Consider the following 17,093-nt stretch of genomic DNA (forward strand, 5'->3'; position numbering starts at 1 on the left):
GATAAAAAATCAAGAGGAGATGGTTTTATAGTTTGCGACCATTATGATAATCACAGATCATATTTCAGTAAACACCTTGATTGAGCCATTTGTCTTATTTATGTCATCTTCAAAACCAAAAATTTCGAAGTTTGCAAACAACCAGATATAATATAAGAGTTCATGTAAAAATTCGTACCGGATTCCCAAGTAACCAGTAAGCACGATAATGCGGCACGGTAACATCATCATATGCGCATATAGGGTAATCATTTGATGCATGTCAGTTTTATATACGCATATAATGCTATTATAATGGCAGAAAAGGCGAAATAGCGTGCCATTATAGTGCCAAGATATAACCGTGCTTAGGGGCCCAGATAGCCGTAGCGGTAAACGCGCAGCTATTCAGCATGACCATGCTGAGGGTCGTGGGTTCGAATCCCGCTGGTCGAGGATCTTTTTGTAAAGGAAATTTTCTCGATTCCCAGGGCATAGAGTATCTTCGTACCTGCCACACGATATACACATGCAAAAATGGTCAATCGGCAAAGAAAGCTCTCAGTTAATAACTGTGGAAGTGCCCATAAGAACACTAAGCTGAGAAGCAGGCTTTGTCCCAGTTGGGACGTAACGCCAGAAAGAAGAAGAAGATATAACCGTGCTTCTCTGCACCACTAATGCTGATATAAGACCACATGAGAAACGTCAGTTGTTTTCGCCAGGTTTTTAGGGCGAATATTTTGTGCTTTCGCGTACGCAGCCAGAGAGCTTTCGCGTATGCGGCCAAGTAACTGGTACACGAGGTAAATAAATGAATGAATGAAAAAGGAAACCTCTAATTGACTGTTTAACGATAAACTTGCCACGATCGACGCGCCACCATATTTCATATAACGGAGGTTATTAGAACTAACTTGGAGGTGATGTTTTGGAGGTTATTTGGCAATTTGGAGGTTAAAATCACCTCCAAACACTAGCGATTTTGCGGTGGGATGTTGACGTTTGATCACGAATAGTATGCGAAAAATTTAATAAAATGATACAGATAGTACTTCTCCGTATCAGACATATTCGTTTTGGTAGTTTTCATCCTTTTGAGGACTTTCAATTGCCACATTTGGACCCTTGTTTTATGATGATGAAATTCCTCATTTTGCATCTCGAACCTGCGACACCCGTATTGTTGAGTTGTTGTCCTGCTCCTTTGCTCCTACGGCCACATAAGATGAATAGTATTGGAAAGAAAAGTGACCAATTTAAACCATCACTTTTCCCCGTCATAAAACCTGCAATTGTAGTAGTGAGAAGATTTATGTTTGACTCCCTCTTACCACTATATGCAAACACAAAGCACGTGGTATATCTGTCAAAACACTGGATGGCATTTAAACATGCCTTTTATTCGAATATAAAGCCAATATAGTGCTGTATGCATCAGGCTTAGAAGCATTAATGATGCTGTAATAGGGTTTCTATGCAGCGAAAGTGCTGTTATAAGGTGTGTAAGCATTTGTGGTGCTATTTTAATGCATGTACGCATCTATGATGCTGATTAAGGGCTTATTATTAGTGCTTATGGTTACTTGGGTTGATTCAAACTTTGACCCATCTCCAGGACAATACGTCATTAGGTAGTTTAATCCATAATGGAAGAAACTTTTAAGTCCGATGAATGCTAAAAAAAATCAGTATCACTCAAAACATCTATCTAAGAAAAAAAAAAAACGTCGTCATAAACATTAATATTTTTTAACTCTTAAGCATATTTTTCAACCAAGTTTTTACTTCATTAAATATTGTGACATTTATATTTTTAACTCATTAAATGTTGCTGGAAAAAAATGCATTTATGAACTCAAGCATTTTATAAATATATTAATGTTAGACGCATGTGATTATGTCGGATTGGTTGGGGATCTACACCGCGTTTATTCGTCATCTCACGCTCAAGTGCAGTTAAGACACCTAATTGATCCGACGTAATTCCTCACTTCGACCCGCACTATTTAAGAAATTCTTAGAAATATATATGACCAAAGAATAGTGTAAATTTCATCAAATAAAGAAACAACAACTAAGAAATTTACTTATTTTTTCTGCTTTTGAAAACGCGAGTCTGGTTGAACACCGGAATTCGGTAATCGTTTCTCCTCCTCAAACGTCAGCCATTGCACTGAGTTTTATTTCGTCGATTTCATGCGCATTTTGAATGGCGCCCAAACCGTTGATTTTAGCGATATAGTTTGTTTGGAGAAGTTTCTTGGTATATTAAAGCGCATCTTCTGATGAAAAAAGTTTTGTGATCAATCCACCTAGCAGTGAGATAGAAAAACTATGTTTTCAAAACATTTAGATAGACATATGGTGTCCTCAGCAAAGTTGTAGAATTGGCAATTTGAAACAACTTTGTCAAAGACATGATTTTTCTATCTCTTATACTTTTTGATATATATGCCGTTGTATGTTGTAACTTGCAGGCCGTGTTACTCCCAGCCTAGATGAGACCCCCGTCTCCAAGCCTCAGGGTCGGCGCTACGCTCGTGACACTCCGCGAAAGAAAACACTTATAGATGGCTCAAGTAAAACTCCCTCTATTTCGTGGTCTCGTGTACACTTTTATTTCCACTTCCTTGACGTCCTACTTCTTCTACTCCTAACTCTCTCCTAATCTATCCTTCTCTTTACTTGCGTCCGTCCTCAACACCGGACGACGCCTCCCACTTTCTTATTCTATCCTACCTTACAATTGCTTCACTTCTTCGGGGCCCCGCGCACTGCAGCACCTTCTCCACTCCTCTGTCGACCGCTTAAACTTCTCCTTCTCTCCTGGCCAGGGGCGGAAGAATGGTCCTTCACTACTCTCCTGCTTCGGCTGCAGCCTCTCGTGGACCTCCTGCCTGTCCCGTGCGCCCCTCGAGTGTGGTGACGGACTCGAGGCTTCAGTGATCCGTAGATTCACTGGGAAACCTGGGTTTTGTGGCGCACTTGAAGGTCGAACTTCAGGGGTTTAGGGACACACTACAGGTTCTTCGGTAACGATTTTGAATGAAAACCGCGATGGCGATTTCAAATTAAAACCGCGAGGTCCTATGGATGAAGTACATGGTACAAAAGGGCGAGTATTAGGAACTGCTCGGTTGGCCTTGGTTCGGGGTAATTTGGGTTCTGGTTTACCTGGAAGTCCAGTTATCCTTAACACTTTCCTCCTCTCTACTATTAAACTCAATTTAATATTGCACAGCACTTGCTCTTAGCTTTTAATAACGACGTTCTTCTCCAATGATCACCAGGCTAATGAAGTGTCGTTCTGGTGATCATTGACCCCGAACCTTTGGTCGTTGACCCATCTTCGTCCATCTACGTCATCGATGATCCGCCTCATCATGGCCACCCATTTCGCCACCCCCATGGCCGCCCATTCGTGTGGTTTAGCGCAGCCCTGGTGGTGACTAGCGGTACTATCCTCGTCCTTCTATAGGGTGGAGCTGTGTTGGCTGCGTTCGTGGGAGTTTTCAGGACATTCTACTCTAACCTATCTACAAACGTTTTCTTTTTCTTTACAACACATTTACGAAACTAAACGCGACAAATCTCATCAACACTAGACATCACACTGACACTGGTTACAATGTGAATGTCCCCTTAGAATCATATTTTTAATAATAACTTTTTTCCAAGAATTTTGCCATTTTTTGTGTTTTCTACAAAGTTACGCTATCTTTGGAAGTAACAAAGTTATTAATGAATTACTCTTTTTTCAAGGGGTAGTTTAGGCCCCTATAACTGCCTTCGGCGCAAAATAGCACAGACAACTCTTACAAATCTTAAAAGAGCCATATCTTCCCTTTCGGCAGATAATAAAAACATTTGTCTATAAGCGTCTTTTCGTGGGTTCTAACTATTGAACAAACAAGCCTTATTAAAACGTTTTCTACCGACAATTCCTTTACTTTAAGAGATAGAGAGGTGCAATGCTCAGCAAAAACACGCGTCTTAAGATATCTAACAACCTTGTAGAAGACATGCAAAATGTTATCATGTTGTCAACGACGAAATAAAACACAGTGCTGGATAGCGGATCTGATGCGTGATCTTACAACGTGTTATGCCGGGCATTAAATCTAAGGACTAGGAGATAAATCTTTTTATGTATTTCAAACTATGATGCCAAAGCAGACTAGAATTGTATTAATTCAATTCAAGGAAACTAAATAACATAACACCGCGATAAATTAATCAACCTTGCACTCGTCTAAAAATTTGAACATCAGACGGAGGTTTCTGCTTCATTTACATCATAGCAATCCTTTGGTGGATCCTGCTTTTGAAAACGCGAGTCTGGTTGAACACCGGAATTCGGTAATCGTTTCTCCTCCTCAAACGTCAGCCATTGCACTGAGTTTTATTTCGTCGATTTCATGCGCATTTTGAATGGCGCCCAAACCGTTGATTTTAGCGATATAGTTTGTTTGGAGAAGTTTCTTGGTATATTAAAGCGCATCTTCTGATGAAAAAAGTTTTGTGATCAATCCACCTAGCAGTGAGATAGAAAAACTATGTTTTCAAAACATTTAGATAGACATATGGTGTCCTCAGCAAAGTTGTAGAATTGGCAATTTGAAACAACTTTGTCAAAGACATGATTTTTCTATCTCTTATACTTTTTGATATATATGCCGTTGTATGTTGTAACTTGCAGGCCGTGTTACTCCCAGCCTAGATGAGACCCCCGTCTCCAAGCCTCAGGGTCGGCGCTACGCTCGTGACACTCCGCGAAAGAAAACACTTATAGATGGCTCAAGTAAAACTCCCTCTATTTCGTGGTCTCGTGTACACTTTTATTTCCACTTCCTTGACGTCCTACTTCTTCTACTCCTAACTCTCTCCTAATCTATCCTTCTCTTTACTTGCGTCCGTCCTCAACACCGGACGACGCCTCCCACTTTCTTATTCTATCCTACCTTACAATTGCTTCACTTCTTCGGGGCCCCGCGCACTGCAGCACCTTCTCCACTCCTCTGTCGACCGCTTAAACTTCTCCTTCTCTCCTGGCCAGGGGCGGAAGAATGGTCCTTCACTACTCTCCTGCTTCGGCTGCAGCCTCTCGTGGACCTCCTGCCTGTCCCGTGCGCCCCTCGAGTGTGGTGACGGACTCGAGGCTTCAGTGATCCGTAGATTCACTGGGAAACCTGGGTTTTGTGGCGCACTTGAAGGTCGAACTTCAGGGGTTTAGGGACACACTACAGGTTCTTCGGTAACGATTTTGAATGAAAACCGCGATGGCGATTTCAAATTAAAACCGCGAGGTCCTATGGATGAAGTACATGGTACAAAAGGGCGAGTATTAGGAACTGCTCGGTTGGCCTTGGTTCGGGGTAATTTGGGTTCTGGTTTACCTGGAAGTCCAGTTATCCTTAACACTTTCCTCCTCTCTACTATTAAACTCAATTTAATATTGCACAGCACTTGCTCTTAGCTTTTAATAACGACGTTCTTCTCCAATGATCACCAGGCTAATGAAGTGTCGTTCTGGTGATCATTGACCCCGAACCTTTGGTCGTTGACCCATCTTCGTCCATCTACGTCATCGATGATCCGCCTCATCATGGCCACCCATTTCGCCACCCCCATGGCCGCCCATTCGTGTGGTTTAGCGCAGCCCTGGTGGTGACTAGCGGTACTATCCTCGTCCTTCTATAGGGTGGAGCTGTGTTGGCTGCGTTCGTGGGAGTTTTCAGGACATTCTACTCTAACCTATCTACAAACGTTTTCTTTTTCTTTACAACACATTTACGAAACTAAACGCGACAAATCTCATCAACACTAGACATCACACTGACACTGGTTACAATGTGAATGTCCCCTTAGAATCATATTTTTAATAATAACTTTTTTCCAAGAATTTTGCCATTTTTTGTGTTTTCTACAAAGTTACGCTATCTTTGGAAGTAACAAAGTTATTAATGAATTACTCTTTTTTCAAGGGGTAGTTTAGGCCCCTATAACTGCCTTCGGCGCAAAATAGCACAGACAACTCTTACAAATCTTAAAAGAGTCATATCTTCCCTTTCGGCAGATAATAAAAACATTTGTCTATAAGCGTCTTTTCGTGGGTTCTAACTATTGAACAAACAAGCCTTATTAAAACGTTTTCTACCGACAATTCCTTTACTTTAAGAGATAGAGAGGTGCAATGCTCAGCAAAAACACGCGTCTTAAGATATCTAACAACCTTGTAGAAGACATGCAAAATGTTATCATGTTGTCAACGACGAAATAAAACACAGTGCTGGATAGCGGATCTGATGCGTGATCTTACAACGTGTTATGCCGGGCATTAAATCTAAGGACTAGGAGATAAATCTTTTTATGTATTTCAAACTATGATGCCAAAGCAGACTAGAATTGTATTAATTCAATTCAAGGAAACTAAATAACATAACACCGCGATAAATTAATCAACCTTGCACTCGTCTAAAAATTTGAACATCAGACGGAGGTTTCTGCTTCATTTACATCATAGCAATCCTTTGGTGGAGAGCAATAAACAAAGCTCGATACATTGGGATTGAATATTGAGTCCATTCACTAATTTCACAACGCCGAAAATGGCCATTTCCGAACCCACCCACCCTCTTGTAACGCGTTTTGTATGAGTAATCTAAAAAATGTATGAGCAGTAACATCTTAACGACACCCACCCACCCCTCCAGCTTTATGAAGTTTGTGAAAAGGCCCATTGAATAATTTCAACCGTATCCTTCACGAGAGTGTTAGTGCGATCGTGTTGGAAGAGTCGTTGCGTGAAGGCGTTTTTGTTAAAAAAAGAGCATGATCAAGCAAAAACTGTATGCCGCAACATGTAGAGGAACTTTATGTTTGACATCTATTTATTGCTCTAAACGGTGGACAAAAAAGGTGCACATGATTGGAATTAGCATTATTTTTTTCGATATGAGTTTCACAGTGCACCAAGGTGGCGGGGGAGGATAGTAGTTGTTACCACATCATTTAGCTAACACATCCCCAAAGAAATTCAAAAGAACGTCAAAAGCCAATCAAGTATGCTGTTTAAAGCGTGTCGGGCTTTTGTTGACAAATGCTTTGATTCAGGTGTACTGCAAGGCTTACTGTGCTGGCGAATCACCGGTGTTGACATAACGTCAAACAAATTATACGAGCGAGGCAGATCATTTTAGACGAAATTAACGTCAATATCCTGCACTGTAAATTCCAGTGCTTTATTCGCCTACTCTTCTCCACATTTTCTTGTACTCTAGATGAAAAATACGTTTTGTTCTAAGATGGCTATCTGTTCTGTGCCCTAAGTCATGCTGAGATGATCATTCAATTACTTTCAGAGCAACATTGCTGTTTGCTGTAGAACATAGTAGCCTAGATTACTTTGGCCTATTCTTCCCGCTAGGAGCATCCTACAAACAAACCCACTTTATGATGATGAATAACAATTTATCCTGAAGTCCAATCAAAATACGGTCTTCGGCAAAATTGTAGCAGGGAAAAATTCACTTGATAAGAGTTTATTTACTTTTCCATAAAATATTATGACGAAGATATGGAGAGCTGAATACAAAAGGTTGGCGTTTTCCATAGTAATCTCCATATAATGGGTAGTATCCACATCGTAAGTACTGCGCAAAAGGATAGGACAAGTAATGGCCAAGAAATACTTCAGCTGTCCAAATTACTTGAGCTGTATCCAGTTGACAAGTAGAGCTGATTTCGTAACATTGGTAACGCCTGCCGTACAAATCAAATGGAGCTGTCACTATTCCGTACGGAAAAATGTGCCGCTCAATTATTCCGCAAGTAAAAATGACACTTCTCTCATTCTGAATCAGCTGTCAAAATTACTTTGGTAATTAGCAACAAATTGTACTTGACCGCTCTACTTAGGATGTGGATACCAGGCTTAAACTTGAAATAGCGTGTGCACAGTGAAATTTCGTTCGAACCACTTCAAACTTTTAGAGGATGCTATTTACCATAGTAAACATCTTTTGAGCATAGTTTAAGCCAAAATTTCAAAATTTTCATCACTCTATTGAACATTGTTCAGTTCAAAAATATGAACCCGTGCGATCCGAAAGTTGAACCCAATCGATTTTGGCTATTTCACCAACAAAATTAATGTCGAAGTTATGTTTTTGATGTTCAAAGCATCGAAGATGGTGTGCTTTTTGAATTCATGGAACTTTGCGGTGATCAACCAGTTATTTTTCACATAAGAGCTCATATCACGGGAGTTCATTGTCTACTGCGTGCTCGTGCAAATTACACACTTAGATTTTATTTCGTTGTTCGGTAAAATTTGTTACCGAAAACGAACTGTAAATGAATATTTAACTGATGTTTCGGTATTCCAAACAAGCTGTACCGAAAAAACGTACACAATTAGGAAAATTCAATGAATGTTTGTTTGTTTTCACCGAAATCGTCAATTCATTTACCGAAGAACTTGTGAACCGTTCAGAATCACCGTTGCCAGTAAAAGTTTACCGTACACTTCGGTACCTACCCGAGCAGAAGAAAATAACTACTGAATACCAAATTGAGGTATTCCATACCAGATAATTTCCAATACTACATACCTGAATGAGGTATGAATTAGCCCTGCATAAGAGGTAAAATACCTCAAATAATATCTCAAGCATATTCTACGAACACCAAACTGATAACTAGATCAGGTATTGTAATACCTCAATAATACTTGATGGATTTTCATATAAAAATGAAATTTTTCAATTGTAGTTCAATACCTCCAGCAGACCTCAATAGCTGTTTAATACCTCAATGAAGTATTTTTAATTGTTTTAAAGATTTTTTTCAATACCATTATAATACCAAATTAAGGTATTGACAACTGAACAATACCTAATTTTGGTATGATACCAAAAAATGGTATGCATAAGTTATTGGGGAGTTATTTGTTCCTCCTCGGGTAGTGCTACAGTGCTTTACCGAACAAATGGTAATTTGAGATTTTTACACTGCCATATTTATTTGTGCAAGCAAGAACTGCTAGAACGGAAAATGCACTGTCGAGAATCGTTCAAGGTAAAAGAATCGAATAACTGTTCCCACAGAATAATCCAAGACGGAATCGGCGGCACCAACTTTATCCACTATAATGGGCGACTAGCTGCAAATGTCCAGCTGGGATGTTTCATTAAGTGGATGTTCAATGGCGCTGAACTTGCAGCTTGCTTTTAGTTTGATGGTGGCCTCCAGTGAAATTATATTGACATAAAAATTAAAGATGTCAAACCGAATAAAGTTCTCGAAATAAATTAGATTATTTCATTAAGCATCAGAAAGAACTGTCATTCTTATTTTGTTTTTAATCATCCTATCTCATTCTGACGGCCTGCAGATATGAACAATGCGTTCGGTAATAATTTTAACAAATCGTTCGGTAACCATTCACGAACGATTTGTAATATTTTGACAGCTGCGCTTTGATTCAAATTCCGGATTGTTCGGTTATTCTAAACTTTACCGGAAGCATTACCGAGCGCTCAGCGGTTTATATTTCGGTAAAAAAAAATTACCGGAGTCGGTTATGTTTTCTAAGTGTGTAGGCTCGCGATCCGTTCATTTTTGGCTCGCGTTTAGTTTGAAACAGTGCTGGGAATGGTAATAGTAGTAGAATGGAAATATAAGTAGTAGAACGCTAGTGGCGCTGTTATCACAAAATAGAATTATTTCATTGTTACTTACTGTTGAAGTTTTTGATTGCTTGTTTAGTGCCATGTTGTAGAGAATATTTTATTTTGGTCGAAAAAATTGATTTGACACTTATAGACTCGGTACTCAAGCTGTCAGAGCGTGGCAAACTAGATGTTGGTCACACGAACAGTCACGACATTAGCGTTCTACGGCTAATGCTTCTACTAGTAGTAGGCTTGAATTTTTGCGAAAATCACGTGGCTCTCCCAGTACAGTAGTTCAAAAACGTGAATCTCATCAAGTAGCCTCTGTTGGCTGCACGAATTTTCTAAATCATTAGTGTCATTGAAGGCTCTAAATGCGGGAAATAGAACATTTTTCTACAGTAATTTTGGGTTGCCCTTAGCAACGGGTGTTTTGCAATTTTCAAGACATTTTGCCCACAGGGCTCTGCACAAAAATCATCCTCTCTCTTTCACTCTTACGTTAAATTTGTAAACAACAAGGCCAGTAAACTTCAAAATCTCATACAAAATCAAAACAGTGCAGAGCCCCACAGCAGCGATGGACGTGAGCTAAGACATGACGTGTCAGGTAGAAGTACAAAAACGAAACCAATTGCCTGTCAAAAAAGACCATTTCTTATTGGTCGGTTTGGCAAAGGCCTACTTTCACACAGTTGAGTTGAATTGCAACAGGGCACTTTATTACTAGCCAGACCGTGTTGCTAGTTTATATATTAGTGTATTTACCAAAAGTTTAAACATTTTTCATGAAACCTTTTTGTTTCAAATCTAATAATATTCGATGTTAAGTTTACCGCATGTGCTTCTACAATGCTAAAATAAATACAAAACACTTAATTAAGAGCAAGATAATGGAAAACGCGTTAATTTTCTCCAAAAATTACGTCGGGTTTGAAAATAAACCTGATTTTTAAAAACTAGCATCCACTATTGCATTGGATGAATGAAACGTGCCTGAAACAATCAAAATGAGCCTTGATTTTCGAATTTGTTCACTAAATTTGCCTAAAAAGGATTCTGGTAGCACTGACTTTTGCATCGTCAAGGTAATCGACTGAAAAACAATGTCTTAGTTGAGCTGTCACGTCCTGTCCTGGAGCGTGAATTTCACTGGCTTCACTGACTGTGATTGGCTTTGTTTGGCTACTGAAGAGTGAATTTCAGATTTTTTTCCCAACCCTGCTTTGAAATGCAACACTGGCTTCAGCATTTACATCCAAAAATGGATCATAGAAGGTCATCCATTTGGCACTCACCGCATCAAAACAGAGGCGCCACCGTATATGGGATTTAACATTGTGCCAGCATTGCTGTTCTGTCAAATACACACGTCTACGGTGGCGCTATCTATGCATTTCATAGCGGCCGTTTTGGTTATTTTAATGATCCATTAATGCAATATAGCAGGTTCAGGTCGCCGGCTAAGATTCATATCCCCTGCCAGCAGGATGAGGTCTTATTTTAGGGCCAGCGATGTTCCGTCGTTGATGGTAGCTTGCTTCGGGCAGTACACCGCGAAGATTTTGATTGGGCCGATGGAGGTTTCCACCAGAACACTGTTACCGTCAAGACCTTAAATCCCATGTTTGCTTTGTAAGTAAGTGTTTACCGTATAATTTAATACTTAATAGTAAAGTACTAGTAAAATAAATGTTTAAAATTAATTTAAAATACACTCAAAAGTTGTGATAAATAAATAACTTAAAAGCATGCACACTTAAAAATTCAAAAATACGGATCTCGGGAACAAAATTTGCTAAAACACTCTTACATAACACTATACCGCTAGTACAGTGGGGATTCGCTCGTTGGAGCTCCGCTACATGGAATGACTCGATGGTTGGATGTTCGCTGGTTGGAAAATGTTCCAACTAAAAAACATTCGAATGTCAAGAGTAGATGTCAAACTAACTTTGACGTCTGAGCACCGTCGCATTGAAGTCTCCATATATAGAACAAATGTGAGTGTATATGTGCGAATCGTGACGATTTGCTCTCCAGCTGCATGAGTATGGAGCATTTTCACTAGCCGTCAATCGTTCCAACTACCGGGTCAGATTCACTAGATGGAAGGCAGTCGTGTTTCAACCAGCGAATCCCCACTGTACTCACTGGAAAACAGCAAAACGGGCAAAACAGCAAACATTCAATGAAAGGGACCAAGGAGATAAAATGAGACAAACATGCTGAATTGGGGTAAATGAGAGGTACCTGGCTATTGCTTGATAAGCCAAAGTTTCTTTCCACTTTACCTCTTGAGCGAGTCGGAATCTATTCGTTGAGATAAAATCGAAGTCGTGATATTCTAGAATTTTGACTTAAAGTCTACTACAAGCGAAGCAGGTATAAAAAAAGAACCCTAAATAACCCAGGTACGCTCTAATGAACCCGTATTGTGAAATTCTTGTTCCTATCAGGACCCTAGGGTGCAAGTTCTCACCCACGACCACGTGAAGTACCAGAGCGAATTGGTTATCTACGGGCCGAATTATCCAGAGAATCCAGTTCGCGAAATCTGTGGGTTTTAGAGGTCAGATCAATCCTTCGACCCTTTGGAAAACGCCCATAGACACAGATCGCCGGATTGTGAGGATATACCAGAGGGTTGTGGCAGATAACCCCAAGCCATTGTGTGGCGATCAGGCCATCCTCGGTAGCCCAGCAAGTTCAAGAAGTCTCCTGCGTCTATCAGGCACGTTGAATCCCTCCCCAAAGCGTTGCGGAAAACCACCCCAGCAGGACTTTCCTGCCGATGTGATTGGAATCCACCCAGTCTCCATTCCCAGCAACAAGTGATTCCCCTCATGTGGCAGACCCCATCGAGAGTAGCGCATCATCAACAAAAGATCGGCCCAACGACACACTATACAGACACACATACAAGTAAGTTAAGAAATAAAAGGTTAAATGATAATTTCAACTTCATTTAGATTAATTGCGAAGGAAAGAACTCCTGAATAGCCAGAGTACGCCGACTCTGAAAAGACACAGGCTCTAGCTTGCCGGCATACAGAGATACAAACGGGTCCTTCAGACCCGCGAGTAACAACACCAACGGCCTTAATGACTTGCAGCTGGAAGCTCGGCAGCAGGGTGCAGTTTATGTTGCTCCCCAAAGCAATCACTACGCCTTCTCCTTTGGAGCCGCATCGGTCAAGCCTTACAAGCCGAAAGTCGGGGATGAAGACGTTAAGTTCAGGCTTGAGGTGCGTCTCCGTAATTATGGCTACATCGATGCCTTCCGGAGCTTGGAAAGTGGACAGTTCCCGCGAATTGTTGCTAAACGGATGGCTTCTGGCCGGTGGATGTCGACTGGGGGGCTTGCTGTCGATGGGTTGGTTGTAGCGGCGGTAGATTCGGCACTTGGTACTGGAGCTACAGAATTTTTTTTCGGTGAGCGGGGTAGGAGGAGGACGCCTTTCACGCCCACGCTGATTCTTGGTGGAAGCCCTCTTACGGATCTCGAAGTACTCGGCCCGCGTAGGGCAGCTTCGCTGGCTACCTACATGTTGTGCTCCGCAGTTGACGCACTTCGGCTCCACGCTCTCGTCCATCGGGGCGCATGTAGCGGTTAGGTGCGTGCCAGCGCACTTACCGCATCGTGGGAGTGTGTGGCAGTTCTTCGCCCCATGACCAAATGCAAGGCACTTGCCATTGCCACATTGCGCCACATCCTTCTTCTTTGGTCGGTATTTTTCCCAGGCGACCACCATCTGAAAGAGGTGCCGGACTTTCGTCACGTCCTCCATTGTAGCAGACCCCTTTTCGAGGTGCACCAAGTAAAGCTGATCTCGCCGAGTGCTTCCTGGTTCCCTCCCTCCCCGGAATTTCTTCCGGAGCGTGTTCCGGCAAGCCGCGAGCACCTTGAAAGGCTTTTTGCCGGGTGCATCGCACGGATAAAAATCTGATTCCCACACCATGATTTACAAGTCATGAAATTCATAAATTGGTTAGGCCGTGATATCAGGACGACAAATCATGGTCCCTGGAGTCATAATCATGATTCTTCATAACCGTAACATCCATGGCGACAACGCAAAGCGGTGCTCTTTGCTTCAACTGATGATCGATCACTCATCATTCATCACGATAGATTCCCAAGTAATCACAAGCATTATACCATTGCATTAATTTGGTCGAAAGTCAACATTTTTTTGCATTAATAATGTTATCATGCATTTATTTGACAACTGTCAAGCAAGGATCCATTTGATTAACATTGTAAATGCTTTGTTGCATTATTTTATTTACAGCAGTATGCTAAGCGTTTAGAGTGAATATACAGTTATGCTGTCATACAAGATTACATAACCTCATTAAACGCACTCAAATCTGTAATAAATAAGTAAGACGATCGAGCACGTTCGCACTCGCTCATTACGTTTTTCGGGTATGGAAGAATAATGTAATGACTTTCTTTCATCTCGAACCCCCATTTCATGATCTAAGGATATATGTATTCATTCAAAATTGTTATATTTTATCTATGAGACTCTTTTGTTCATAAGGAGCGAGAAGAAATGTCGATCAATTTCTCTCCCCTGAAATCTTTTTAATGCGCTAGTGCTTTGCTTTGTGGGTTAAGTTCTGTTATTTCCATCGACGAGAAAGAATGGTAATCAAATTCTTTCTATTGATGTTACATTTGATGAGGAAAGGAAATCACTGTTGTTCAATCGTCGAAGAGAATTCTTTCCATTCGTCATAACTGGGCGAATAGTGATGTTAACACACACAGTGGCTTCGTTTATAAGGAACTTTTATCCTACCTTATTACATCAGCAGCTTTAGCACAGGAGATCAGCGCGCCAGGCATCCAGCACACCATCATCCTAGTTGTGGGTTCGAATTCTGATTCCAGCAAAAAAAAATCATTAAACTGGTAAAGAAAACCATTGAAAGGGAGTCAATGGATTCATTGTTTTGTTTATTTTTAACGCACGCCCTAAATATACAATATTTTAAGCTAATATACATCATTAACCCTAAAAATACAAACATAAATACTTCAGTAGGGCTTGTGCATTAAAACTGCTTTACCAAGTAGCCCTTTCCCACTTTAATTATGCTTTATATAGCTCTTAAAGGTTATGTCCCTTTAAAACAAAATCTGATAGCACACTATAAAGCAAACATAAAGTATGCATATATAGCTTCGTGGTTACTTGGGTACGAACCAATGATTATGCGATTGAAGTCGTCGGGTATGAAGCTTACGGCGATTCTTCATCTGTGCTCGATACTCCTCGACGCGATTTCCAAGATGCTGTCCTCAAACGAAATCACTTCCTGGAACGCCTGAAGGAGGATGGTCGTATCACCTGGTATATCGCAAAGCTGTGGCATTTGGGAAGTTTCTTCAAGAAGAATACTGAAATCCTAATGAAAGGGTCGATACTTGCCTGGAGTTACTAATGTCGTTTTCGTTTTTAGGAACTGGGTCGGTGATCAACACATAAATAAGCAAACGTCAAGCAATTTGAAGTTCGGTCGAACCTGAATCGGGTTGGGGTTGGAACTGTGATTCAGAACGGCTTTCGCCAGTTCCAACCTAGGTTCAAAAACGAATTCTACATAACTGTTGTGGGTAACAAGTTGTAATTCGGAGACGATCAGTGTCTCAAATGGCTGTTGACCTTCAAATCCTGCAAGAGTTTCGTCTTGACGATGTTCGCCGTAAGCTTCATACCCGACGACTTCAATCGCATAATCATTAGTTCGTACTGCTTCGGTAGGCCTTTCGTCAGCAAGCTCGCCAGCCAGATGTCGTTCACTTCAAATCCTACCTCCGAAAGCTGATGACTCGTGGTAAACAGTTCGTTCACGTATGCCTGAGTCGTCTGGCATATGATTTTTACATCCCGTTCAGGGCCAACCAGTCGAATTCCTGTCAGTCTTCTTAACAGGCCTTAATTACAGTTATGGCGTTCCGCACTAGTCCGTTAATCATACGACCGGTTTTCAGGCTCGGAAGCTTGCTCGGAATCCTCGTCGTTTACCGCCGGATAACCATCCTGTCGACCCTTCATGCAGATTTACGGCACACTAAGATAAATTCAATTCAATGGTTACTGTGCCAACAGTTTCATATCAGCAGTTTCATATAGGGTAAGTGTTCCCTTAGTTGTGGGTGTTCCTATAGTTGCGGTAGTGCCGTTTTCACTGATTTCATTAAATTAGCCACATAACGACACTGCCAATCGACGTATTGGCTTGTTGATACACGAAGTAGTTGAAAAGAGCGTTCAAATTGCTTTAAAACTGATGAAATATCACTAAAATTGCTAAAGCTGTTGTTGCTTGTACCAATAGTTGCGGAAAAGTGTTCCTATAGTGGAAGATCCCATAAGAAACCCACGGATACCGCAACTATAGGAACACAAATTAAAAATATACCGCAACTAAAGGAACAGTGAACCAATAGTGGAGGTATTATTTTTCACTGACATGCCGTGGATTACTGCGATGAAATATTTTTTCTCATTAAGCCAATGGTCGTTACTTACCGTTACATCACTAACATGTACATTAATTGTGCTTCTTGAATTTAGGCGGTTAAATGAAGTTCAATAGTGCTTAGTACCTCCACTGGTACATCTACCCTATGAGCATTGAAAGCAAAATGAAATTTTTCATGAACAAATAAAGTTTCAATTCGGTTAATGTGACCAGACGTGTCCCGGAAAAAAATCCGGGACGCATGTCAGATCTCATCTCCAATGAAGTGCTACCCATATTTGATGTGTAATTTACTTTCATATTCAATATAAGACATGAACTAAATACTAACTCTTTAATGAATGTTCAAATCCTCTGAGCAGAATCTCAAATACGTGGAATACGAGTAACTAACATTGAAGAAGACTGCAAGTGGTAGTCGAAATACGCGTATCTGTCAAAGATAAGCATTTAGGAGCGGAATTAAAAGGTACACGGTACTCCATCTACTTTTAAGTTTCTCTAAATACTAAGTTAATTGAAATAAAAAGTATTGACACTGTCCTGTTAAGTTAAAAATTTCTCTGTCCCGGATAATCCGGGACGTCTGGTCACTTTAAATTCGGTGGTATACCTATTAAGCAATTAAATCGCCATGGTGAACTCTCATACAAGTTTACCAAAACGTTAGATAATGCATGTGTAACAGCCAGTATCTAAAAAAAACTAGACATTCTATTATATTTTAACACGGTAATGGATTCAGCAATCCTAAATTACGAAAATAGTGACATGTTGGTGCTTGATACAAAAAAAAATCTCGCAATATTATGGAATGTTCGGAAGTTTTAGATAACAAAAAGCAATAAAAGAAATATTTTCACTGATTTTGAGAACCTTAGTATATTCGAATGCGTGTGATGTATGATGTACGAATGGTGAAATAAAATCGATCAC

The sequence above is a fragment of the Aedes aegypti genome, chromosome 1, assembly GCF_002204515.2.
Source record: "Aedes aegypti strain LVP_AGWG chromosome 1, AaegL5.0 Primary Assembly, whole genome shotgun sequence".
Taxonomy (NCBI): Eukaryota; Metazoa; Arthropoda; class Insecta; order Diptera; family Culicidae; genus Aedes; species Aedes aegypti.